The following is a 12517-nucleotide window of genomic DNA, read 5'->3' on the forward strand; positions in this document are numbered from 1 at the left end:
TTTTCTCACTAGTCCGGTTCAATTGGATACACTTTACAGCCGAAAACAGGTACTTCCAATGAACTTTGACGGTATTGGTTAGTATGTCACTTGTATATATGAACGCAATGCGATGGGAAAACGGCTGGCCAACACACCACTACCGAAACATACCAACTTGACAGCTCTATAACAACCCGCTCCCGCATCCATTCCCACATGGATTAAAGGAGAGGACACGGCCACTGCCGCGATGATTGCGGAGAAATCAGAAAGTAAAAAAAAAGTGTATATTGAGCACACAAGCCATGCTGTTCGGCTATACAGTAACCGCCAACATAAAGTGACCACTTGCGCCCTAATCACGCAAATTGGCGATTATCGTGAGTCAAAGCAGAAAATTCTTCCGTTAAAATGTTTTTACTTCATAGTTAAGATAAAAGCTTTGTGATACAGAACAGAAAAGTTTGTATTTAAGAATAAAATTTTGATTTTCACAAAGATAAACATATGTGTTTAAACAAAGTGTGTTAAAATTAAGTAAAATATAATGAAAATACGTTCTTCAATAAATTGGTTTATGTAAAGTTCTATTCATGTTTTTATCAGAAACCTGTTGTATCCCACTTATAATTATTTCAATATCCTAATCAGGATGAGAATGAGAATTTTGAAACTTGATTTTGCCAGATTAAGTGAGAACTCTGAGTAGGGTTTCATAGGTTTATGATTTCATAAGAATCTCGTTCAAGATTCATTTTAAAATTCTTTGTGGAATCCAAGAAATTTTCCCTACTCATAATTCTGCCAGTTCTAAAGGTATAGAAAAAACCTTGTCTAAAATCATGTTACAGATTTGATGATAATCCTCTCAAAGATTCTATGAAATCATGCTTCAGTTTTATGTAAGAATCGTGTTTAGGATTCTAAATTTTGTCCAGGACTTTGTGTAAAAGTCCTGCCCTGGATTCCAGCCTATCGATGATATTATTGAGTTCTCCGCAAGAATTCAACAATTTCAAGCAAGCTTGAGAAAAAAAAATCACAATAACCTTAACTTTTCTATCATTATGAATCTAAAATTCTAAAAGTCATCGAAGGTTCCAATTCTAAATATAAGCTAAAACTTGGTACCGTAAGGACGCCATTCACCGCTCATTTAACAGCATTTCAACACATTAAATTCTGTCAAAAATCGGTTTTTCGATATTTTTCGCAACTTTTTGCGCTAGACGCAAGATAAAACATTTGTTTTTATAGGAAAGAAGTTGAAATGAGAACAACGTATAATGGTATCGAATAACATGTATGCCAATGATACATGTGTAGGGCGCCATTCACCGCTCATCCTAAGTATGAAGCTCTATATACACAACTAGTAGGAATTAATTTACTTTTACTAGCTGGTCGTTATCTTTGTATAATAGTACAACAACATATTAAAGCGTGGCAGCTAAGAAGCATTTTTCGATCCGCCATAATAAATTCATTGCTCAACTCATGTTTACCGCCTTGAAAAGCCTAAAATTATGTTTTATAAATAGTATATAATATTAAATCATATGAATTGCATTCTGATACAATCCATTCTGGGATACTAATACATGTTCATGACTTTTATTGCGAAAATTTATTCAGATTTTTCAAAATAATTCAATGAGCGGTGAATGGAGCATGAGCGGTGAATGGCGTCCTTACGGTATAAAAAGTAATTAGCCTTGATATCTCTCTTAATTTATTATCTCACCCTTAACGCCATTGGTAACTAAGTGTGTAGCTTGTTATTACTGGGCAAACGAATGGAGTTCCTGTGTGTCAAAATGCAAGATATACGAAATTTTGAAAACTCTTCACGGGTCGTAATAGCTAAACCAACAGATTTGTGGAGTAAAATATATTTTGCAATTTCCAATCGTAATAGGCTGTTTTTCATCACGCCAATCTGTCATGAAACGGCAAGCTTCGTAGGATAAATTTACAACTCGTGCTGTAAAAATCATCATTCTGCAACTTGTTCCGTAAACTACTATTAAAGTTGAAGAAACTTCAAGTGAGCACTTAACTTTGACACACTTTGCTTGGACACTTCTGTTTCGTTTTAATGAAAATCCAAATTTTACTCTAAAATATAAATGTTTAACTAAGATCACATGTTAACTATTAAATACAATCATTTTAACGGAAAAATTTCCCACTTTGGCCCACGTTTATCTCCAATTTGCGTGATTACGAGTAAGTGGGCACTTTATTTTAGCGGTCACTGTAGCTAGCCAGGGGTGATCCGGAGTATGAAGGGACACTACACACGCCACGGGAGGGACGGAAGATGTGGTCGTCCCGCATCAAGTAAGAGAACCCTGTGCTGCTCTGTTGGTGTGTACACCATTTTATCGATCGATTTCTAAGATGTTCGTCGTCCCTTTCGGCATCCAGTGAGTGGCCCATATTTCGATTCTGGGTTACGATTCTTACATCGCAATTAATATACTTGATTCATCTCTCGCCTTACAATCGTTCTTTCGAAAGATTGCAACTTGACCCACAAAAAGATTACATTTGCCGCCCACGACGAATCCGTCTTACTATCTAGGACAGGTAGTTCACTCCGGTACTTATCGGCAGCCATCATTCATTTAACTTCGTCTCACCTCTTTCTCTCAGCCCTAAAGTAGCTAGCAGTTGCACAACCTTCTGGCCTAGACCGTCAAGTTTCCTTGATTGTTTTCCGTAATCCACCGTCTATGAAGTGGCACCGTAACCGAGTTATTCTGTGGCCACGACTCCACGATAATCCGAAAACTCAAACGGAAATAAGAGTGAAAACACTGGCAATGGTGTACCACTGCTTGGCCTAGGTTGCTAATAATTATTCGAGCTTTTCTCGCGCGTTTACTTCGCGATTGGACTTCTTTCCCGTGTGTCGGACAGATACACTCTAACGCAGGAAGACGACAGCAATAACCACATCTGGCAGTGGCAGCATGGGCAAAATGCTCATGTATACCAACACTCTCGGATATGCCGTTGTTTCTCCCGAGTTTAGGTTTCTCCGTGGGCCTATGTTGGTATGGATGAGATATGCTCCTGGTGCTATTATGAACGGTTGTGTATGTTGAGCATGGTTCAAGTAGTGCTGGTTGCCAGCTGATTTTTATGTTAGAGGAATCCAGTTCCACGACTTGATATGTTAGACTGCGTGAGTGCGATATTCACTTTTTATTTGACATTCTGAATTTAAATTTATAAACGACTGCTCAGTTTGCTTTGAATAGAAGTTATTCCAGCCTCTCAACTATTTTAGCACAAAATTATTGTTAGCAGTACGGTATGGTTTTTACTCATACCACATATGCTGCTTAAACGATGGATTTTCTGTGCACAGAGCCTATATTTGTTTACTCAGCATTAGGGCCGCGCAAGATGGCTGGTTTCAGGAACTAGTGCTTTCTTCAGTGGGTTGGCGAAAGCCTTTCAAATAAGGATAACATAATAATATTTATGAAAACTCTTGTAGATAGCCGCAGTTACTATGAATCGTTCTGGTGTCTTCTGCGCTAGTTTTAAAGTTATCTAAAAAAAATCTTCAATCTACCGTTTCTATGGAATTGTTAGGAGTTATTTACTGCTAGTAACAGCAGTTTAGTGAAAATTTTCTCGCGCGTCCATGAGCCTACTTGTCGCGGCGTGAACTTCAACCAAAAAAAAGTCGCCAGCTGTCACTTGTTGTTTCAAAATGGTGGAAGGAAGAATCTGGCAGATTGAATTACCTCCCTTCTAAATACCTTGCTTGAGACAAAGCGAATCATACACTGATAAAAATCCACACGCTCGATCTGTGTGTTTAAAATTATGGATTGATTCATGAACGTCCATATCGATTTGCTATGATTTTCTTGCAAACTTCGTGTGTGTTACACATTAAATTCCTGTGTTTTGCTTCATGGATTGATTCATCAACCGACAACAGGGATTCCATATTTTTTCCACATAAGTTCCTGAAGCGCTCTCTTCAGATTCGTATGTGTCAACCTATGGACGCATAGATCATCACTCCAACACGGATTCAGTGTGTTTTGCTTATGGTTATCTTGTGTCATAATCATCATGTTCAAGTTGGTCGATTCATTGATTTGCGCAATGAGATTGTTATGATGAAATCCATGAGCTATGCTATCGATTTCCATGTTCAAAGCTTCTAAATTGTTTGTGATCAACCCATGGGATGCATAGTGAACTGAATTGCGGTTGGACCTCGTGTCGAACGACAGTCATCATCATGCTTCCAAAAAGAAGAAGCAAATTTTGAATCTGAAAGTGTTAGATGAAAATTTGTGAATTCGATTTTTCTTTTATTAGTGAAGTTGACCGATATACGAGAATTCTACCTTTCTATAAGAAAACATTGATTATAATGTATAGTTTAGTAGAAAAATCGGATTCCACTAACAGATTTTCCTGGCTTTCAGTTTCGAAAAAAATGGAATATGCTTATCCCTGGCTTCCCAAATTATGGATTTGCGGCGCCCCGCTTGTTGCTGGCTCACGGGTTTGATAAAAACATCAAGAGAGCTTGCGACAAGCAGAGAAGCCTCGGATCCATATTTTGGGGAGCAAAAGTTTTTCTACCAAATTTCTTCTTTCAGTCCCATGACATTTATGTTCTATCACACATGACTATCTAAAGCTACTACATTTCGAATTCAATAAGCAAATCAGTTGGTTTTCATGATTTAATATTTGGAAATTCATGTTTGTTTCACATGACAACCTAATGTTGATATACATGTTATTATACCGTGAAATCAATGATGAAATCCATATGGCTACCACACTCAAATCATGTGGATTTCCTCATTGCGCAAATCTATAAGTAAAACACACGACCTTGACGTGTAGATTTTTCTCAGTGTATGAATACTACAGTAGGCACTTGAATATGATTCCATACTCATCAGACCAATTCAAGAGTCAACAAACTATTTCAATAGTAAAACTATTGATAAACAATCAATTTACTATTGAAAAAAGTAAAACAAAATTGGAAAATTTAGCCAGTTTACAACATTGTTAGTTTAAGCACTTTATAAAATTACGCACTTTTTCATGTTTGTCCATTCTTTAAGATCTGGGCTCACAGTGACAGTTCGTGACAGCAGAATCTCGGCTCACTATGACGTACATAATTTTTGTATCGGTTTCTCCCTCCTAGTTGGAAACCAAACTAATGCTGTTGTTTTCTGCTGTTTTCATGACTTTGTGTACTTCAAGCATACTTTGATTAGGGCAATTCGCCTAATGTTGAACGGTTAAAAACGTCGTTGAACAGTCCGTGTATTCCTTATGGCGGGTTCAACAATTAGCGAGTATTTTGATCGTTCAACAATTGGCGAATTACCCTAGAAGGTTTGATTCAATGATAGAATAATTATTGCAATTTTAGAGAAAATTTTCCATTTTCCGGTTTACCAGAAGAGTTACCGCAGAAGTCAAATTACTTCACTGCACTGAAAAATAATAATAATCACAGTAACCTTAGAACACAGTGCTTGTGTTTGTGCTTGTCAACCTCAGCTCCAAAAACAATGATCTATATAAATAAAAATGGAGTGGTGTTTGTATGTCACGAAATAACTTCAGAACGGGACACCCGATTTGCACAATTCTTTTACTGTTGTTTTCTTGAAGGGCTCCGACGTGTTCGTGTGACGAAAAAGTTTAGGGAAGTTGTGGGAAAGTTTGGTATAACGGGGGAGTACTAATATGTCATGTTGTGTGAGAGGTTCCATGACATTTTTCAACAGCCTACTTGATGGCAAGACGAAGTTTGCCGGGACCACTAGTTATTGATAATGACAGAGTTTAATGTATTCGATAATTCTTCCGGATTACAATCAATTGATTTAGGTGATGATATTGTAATAGGCAAGTAATATAATTTGTTTGGCCGTAAATCTATAAACTCGATATTTATTCTTGTAATAACTGTAGGAGCTACAGTCACCACCCAAGCGAAAAAAGAGTCGAAAAAATGCAGTTCTTGAAGATCAAGCCCAAAAATCTGTTTTCAAATTGAAGGCATATCAAATTGAAGGCATATCAAATCATCAAATCCGCAATATTAAGGCATTACTACTTTGGTACCTGGTTCCTACAGGTATTATTTAAAAAAAAAACGATAAAGGGTATTTTTGAGAATTTCTCCGTGATTTTCTCTAGGATTACCTCTACGGCTTTTATCAAGAATCTTCCGTGAGAATTTTTTGATACATCTCCTGGAATTTCTCCAGCGATGCATTCAATAATTTCTCTGAAGGTTCGTCCTCCAAGTTTCTAGCAGTCTTCGGAGATACACTCCCGTGCATAAGTTTGGGTTCACCCCCTAAAAAACATGCAAAACTGTTCAGTCCCTATCTCTGCGATTACACGTCCAATTGAAACTCTCTAAGTCGCATTTGAAAGGCAAAGAGTTATTCTTACTTCGAATGTATTTTTCCAAAAACATTCTTAGAACTTTGTATACTAAATTTTTACTTGAAGTTGTTACATTTTTCAAAAAACACACTAAAAATAACATAGCTAATTTCCTCAGTATTGGATCGACCAAAATTTTAAAACAAGGTGTCATTAGAATTGTTATCTTATATTCTTTGAAGGGCACTCACGAATTTTTTGCGGAAAAATCTGGAAAATATTCAAAATCAATGAAACAGTCAGTCAAGTCATCGTGCAAAAGTTTGGGTTCACCTGAACTTTCTTAAATCTGTGAAATCTTAAACCAATCATGTACACGCCATTATTTGCGCTCAAAAAAGCTTTACACTATTAAAAACGGTTGAAAAATGACAGAGATATTGACGAAAAAGGTGTGCGTGCGGCTCAGGTGAACCCAAACTTTTGCACGATTTGCATCATACTGAGGGGTGAACCCAAACATTTGCACGATGACTTGACTGACTGTTTCATTGATTTTGAATACTTTCCAGATTTTTCCGCCAAAACTTCGTGGGGTCTCTTCAAAGAATATAAGATTACGATTCTTATGACACTTTGATTTAAAATTTTGGTCGGTCCAATGCTGAGGAAATTAGATATGATTTTTCAGTGTGTTTTTTGAAAAATGTAACAACTTTAAGTAAAAATTTAATATACAAAACTTTTTTTGAAGTTTTTTTGGAAAAATATATACGAAGTAAGAATAACTCTTTGCCTTTCGAATGCGGCTTAAAGAGTTCTAATTGAACTTGTAATCCCAGATATATGGACTGAACACTTTTGTATGTTTTTAGGGGGTGAACCCTAACTTATGCACGGGAGTGTAGTTACGAAACTTCTATAAATTTGACCGATTTTCCAGGGATTCACTTTTTTTTTTGTTCAATAAATCCACCACAGATTTCTCCAAGAATTCCACCCGGTTTATGTGCAAAAGCACTTTTCGGAAATTTTTCCCTCCTTCAGAAATTAGTATTTCCCTCGGGGTTTTTTTTTCATTTTTTTTTTTAATTGTTTCACAAATATGTCAAACAAGTTTACTGAGTGTTTTTTTTTTTTTTTTTTTGAAGGATTACCCCAATAAATTTCTCAGGAATTTTAAAAGTGTCACACTAAGATTTTTTGGAGAAATTCCTCCTGAGATTCCTTTAGAAGTTTTCTAGATCTCTGCTGACATTATCCCAGAGATTATTCTATCAACCATTCAGAAGCAGGGTTGGTAACCATCGGTTTCGTCACTGACCGATGACGAAAAATTGAGAAAAATATTCAGTGCGTAAAAGATCGTCATTTTCTTTGTCTTCAATGACTGGCAAGGAGACAAAGCCGCAAAAAGTCCACGAGTTATATTTTTCGTCACTCTTCCCGTCACCCCTCCGCATTAAACCAACATAAGCTTCTAATCGTCACCGAGCGCACAATTGCAGACAAAGAGAGTCTGAGCTACAAACTACTAGTCAACAAGGTGTCTTGTGTTAGCAATTGGGCAAGCACATTTTCAAGAAGCTGTGTTAGCACTGTCGGTAGGCGCGTGCTACCGATAATCTAAAGGTTTTTTGTTCAACTCTGGAAGTGCGCAGATTTTTTTTTGCGAATTCCTTTTTTGGTCGGCCTTTCAATTGGCACCGATTAGTTGTCTGCCTTTCCATTGAAGCTGAACATGTTCATCGAAAACACATGCAGAGAGAAACGGCAAAGATTTTTCGTTGCGACGAGGTGCTTGGTTGCTGGTAGTTGGGCGTCTAAGTTTGCGCTGAGCTGAGGTAGTGACGAAAACTTTTTATTTTTCGTCACCGTCACTGATAGTCTGTCGAATCCGGCGACTAATAACAACCCTGTTCAGAAGTATAGGTTATACCATGATTTCTTTTAGGGGTTGTCCAGAATTTCCAACTTTCTAAGTAACGATAATTCCTCCATGTTTTACACCAAATGTTATGTTGAAGATTCTTCCACAAATTTATGCATGAAATCCTTCAAATATTTATCCTGGCATTTCCTTGCAAATTTTTCAAATGATATTGTCGAGTATTTTCCAAGTATTTCTATTGGATTTTTTCCAGGGACTTCTCAGGAGATTTCTATGAATATTTCAGGTAGATCTTTCTAGAAAATTATTTATTGGCTCTTACAGATTGTTTACAGGTATGTCTAATAAAAGTTCTGCAGTGATTTCTTCAAGGAGTTGTTAGTATTTGCCCAGAGATTTTTTCCAGATATTTTTTTTTTATTCAAACGAAAATCCTTGAAGTATTTTTCAATTGATTTTTCTAGCAATTCCTATTTGAATGTATACTTCTAAAACTTTCTTTGGGATTTTCTTCAGAACCTATTTCATCAAGAGTTTTGCCTTAGACAAATAGACGTCACACTCCCATAATTGTCCATCGATCACCTTTTCCACGGTCGATTAAAAATATGTTAGGTTGCAAATCCGCCAGCGCAGCGCTCACATCGTTTTTTTTTTCGTGTTTGACGTTTACCTACTACACGGAGAAATATTTTTACCTAATTTTTGAGTTTACTTTACCCAAAACTAAGTATATCGATTATAGTTTCAACCCAAAATCTCTCGGTTTTCTCTTTTTCCCACACGAATGTTGTCAAAAATAGAGAGAGCTGCATCTACCCAATGGGGGTACTTTGGCCCAATAAGCCAAATTTGGGTAAATGCAACTTTTCTTATGTTTGGGTCGAAAGAACTCAATTTTGCGTTAAATCAACCCAAAATTGAGTATATTTTTCTAATGGAATTAAAGCCAAACTACCTAGTGGGGACCTTGGAAATTTAGCCAAAATTGAGTTATTGGGCTCAACTACGGAATTGCGTTGAAACAACCCAAAATTGAGTTGAATTCCGTCTCCGTGTACCGTCATCTATTAACCCATCGGCCAAACACACCGATTAAAACATTGGGCAGACATGTCCTGATGACTATGATTTTTATTATATTATTTTGTTCTAAGTATTACGTCTGTTTGTTTGTGGTTTTACCATGTATTCCTGTAGGATTCTCTCCGAGGATCCCTTAAGAATTGTTTCCAGCATTCCGATTTTTTTTTCTCAGAGGTTTCTTCAGCTTTCAAATGCTTCAGAAAAATACCAGTTATACTACCAAACGTAAAATTGATGAAAAATAATTCATTTTGTAAAGAATTTTGCCTTTTACTGAAACTTTTCCAAAGTTCTATTCTAGAGCCATTATTGTAGGGATTTCTCAATTCATGCTTTTCATGATTTTTGTTGTTATATAACTGTACATTCTTTAAGGGATTACTTAAGGAATTCACACAAAGATTGTTCTGTGGTGTTCCCTAGATTTTTTTTCGGAAGATTTTCCTCCATTGATGTCAAGAATTGCTCTATTTTATGCTCTTGGGGTTTAACCCATAACTTTTTCAATAATGCTTTCCATAATTTTCACAACTAATTTCCAGGCGTTTGCTCTAAATTTTATACAGAATCTCAAACAACCCACTCCTCCCATAAACCCCTCACATAATTGATGGGCGATCTCTGTATTCCTGTATTCCTGCTAGAGATTTTCCAGGATTGTAAATTTCTTCAAACATTCCTGAAAGAATCCTCCAAGGACTGTTTTGTTTCAGATACACCGCATGATGGGGCCCAGTGAGCCGTAACGGTAAACACGCACCTATTCAGCAATACCAAGCTGAGAGTCGAGGATTTTTTCGTAAAGGAAATTTTTTTGACTTCCCAAGGCATAAGAATACCTTGTAACACGACATACACATGTAAAAGAGATAACTGATCGCTTTGCGATTATTGCCTCGTTGGGACTAACCTCTAACTCTTAGGCAAGATTGACGCATCGTCCAATAGCCGAGAGCTGTCCTTGAAGTATCCTCCACAACTTAATTCCATCCGTCAAAAAACATTTTTGTTAACAAACTTGCCTTCACAAACTTTCGAATCCAAGTTCTGAAAAAATAAAAATCGTTAAAAAATATAAAGACTGAACATCTCTAGCATTTTAATAGCGGCGCAGCCGAAAATTTTTATGATTGAAAAGATTTTCTGTCATAAAAAGGATATATTCTATCTTGTATTACTGATTCAAAATAATTTCCCTGATTATGGCCGAAATTCCCTGAGAATTCCAGGTTTTTCCAGGTTGAATAAAATTCCCTGATAATTCCAGGTTTTCCAGGTTTTTCCAGGTAGTAGACACCCTGAAAATATGTTTTAGTGATCATGAAAAACAAGTTCACTAAGACATTCAAGGCATTCTCTAAGACCGAACACTAATATGTTCAACAAATTAGATGCGATCTTAGAAAGTGTAGAAGTTATCACCAGAGTATTCGGCAATCAAAGGCTTTTTTATTCTTAGAGAACAGAACCTTTGATCTTCAAGCTTTAGTACATTAGGTCAGTAATAATTATGATAAAAATTATCCTACATGGCAAATAAAACTAACGAGTGCTGAATAATTCTTGTTGATGAAATTTTCGCATTTTTATGGGCCATACTGTTTGAACGTCAAAATTGTAGCAAAATAAAAAATCGGACAAGCCATGAACACCTAACTTTTCATGTTCCCACTCGCCTTATTCATCTTACGCTATCTTACCCAACTCTCCCCTATCAGAAGCTGTGTTGTTTGGAAGTTTGTTCTGTGAAACTTTGATTCAAGGAACATTCTTTTCCTTCCATCCTCGAGAAATACATTTTATCCTTACTACAAATAACTCCTAGTAAGGAAATGCAACAAAAATCAAATCGATCGATCCCCAAAAAGAAGTTTACGAGAACTTACCTTCCGAAAATTGCACTTCCTGCACGGCACGTCTAATGATGCGGTGCGCACAATTCCACTCCTGTTTTCCTCGTTAATCCTTTAGCGACCGAAACTCTGGCACTGGCCAAATGTATCTCACACTACACAATGCCGATGATGGCCGACCCGTCGGGGAAACACCGGAAACACGGAACAAAACGGAACTCACTCACGGATTGCGTGCGGAACAACGAGACGATGCTGGAGGTTGTGTTACAAAAAGTCAACTGCTCTGGCAGGAAATGTTTTGAAAATCACAGCCAGTGCGCGTAGAAATTTGACAGCTACGAACCAAGATCATTTGAAAAGAAGGGAATTGAAATATTGTAGCCAGTAACGTAAAAAGGGGGTTTTAACCATATTATATATTGTGTGCTTCACCCAAAGTTGGGGTTTGTTCACAAATTTCATAACGCCAAAAATGGCCATTTTTGATACCCACCCACCCCCTCGTAACGCATTTTATATGAATACTTTTCGAATTTTGTATGAGCTGTAACATCTCAAGAAGGGTGTTCCCACCCCCTTCAGCGTTATGAAATTAGTGAATGGGCCCTTGGACTACACAAAAGTTGTAGGGTGCCGAAAAGTGTAAGGGCCCATTCACAAATTTCATAACGCTGGAGGGGGTGAGTGGGTGTCCTAACAATGTTACGGTCCATACAAAAACTGAATGATATTCATAAAAAAAGCGTTACAAGGGGGTGGGTGGGTGTCAAAAATGGCCAATTTCAGCGTTATGAAATAAATTAATGAGCCCTAATAGAAGTGCACGTTTGCATCGGATCATCTGGGCGTATTCGGTGCACTTGTCCATTCAACTACAAGGAGTAGGTGCACCAAAGACAACTTCCCGGTCAACCAGTCAGTGATTTTCGATAGCGATCGATATAGATTCGTTTTGAACCGTTAGCGATCGCCATCGTTGGTCAAAGATCTATAAAGAATTATGAAGACTGGTTGGTCGGGTTATTATTCGACGTAACCTGGGAGGAAGACACTGATACTACAGCGGGGATTTGCTGGTTGGAACATGACTACCTTGCAACTAGCGAATCCTACTCATTAGTTAAATCGACTGACAGCTGCTGAAATGCTCACGCATCTGAAGAGCGTCACGAAACGCACATTTGTTGCATATAGACTTCAATGCGACAGCGCTCAGACGTAAATACATTTTTTAGTAGATTTTTTTCTCAACTAGCGAACATCCAAAGGAGAGAAACATTTGTTATTTTTATGG

At 37.2% G+C, this 12517-nt stretch overlaps 1 protein-coding gene across 3 annotated transcripts in view; it reads right to left on the reverse strand.

Moving 5' to 3' along the window:
- Window positions 1-11503, reverse strand: part of LOC5569787 (eukaryotic translation initiation factor 4 gamma 2) — an 88187-nt gene extending 76684 nt beyond the window's left edge. For 2 of the 3 annotated variants that reach the window (XM_021849915.1, XM_021849916.1), the window contains exon 1: window positions 2628-2929. The gene's annotated coding sequence lies outside the window, so the exon portion shown is untranslated. Of the gene's footprint in view, window positions 1-2627; window positions 2930-11253 lie in introns of those variants that run through there. The other variant, XM_021849914.1, reaches the window with a different exon arrangement.
- Between the last annotated feature and the right edge of the window lie 1014 nt (window positions 11504-12517).

This window comes from Aedes aegypti, chromosome 3, assembly GCF_002204515.2.
Source record: "Aedes aegypti strain LVP_AGWG chromosome 3, AaegL5.0 Primary Assembly, whole genome shotgun sequence".
Lineage (NCBI taxonomy): Eukaryota > Metazoa > Arthropoda > Insecta > Diptera > Culicidae > Aedes > Aedes aegypti.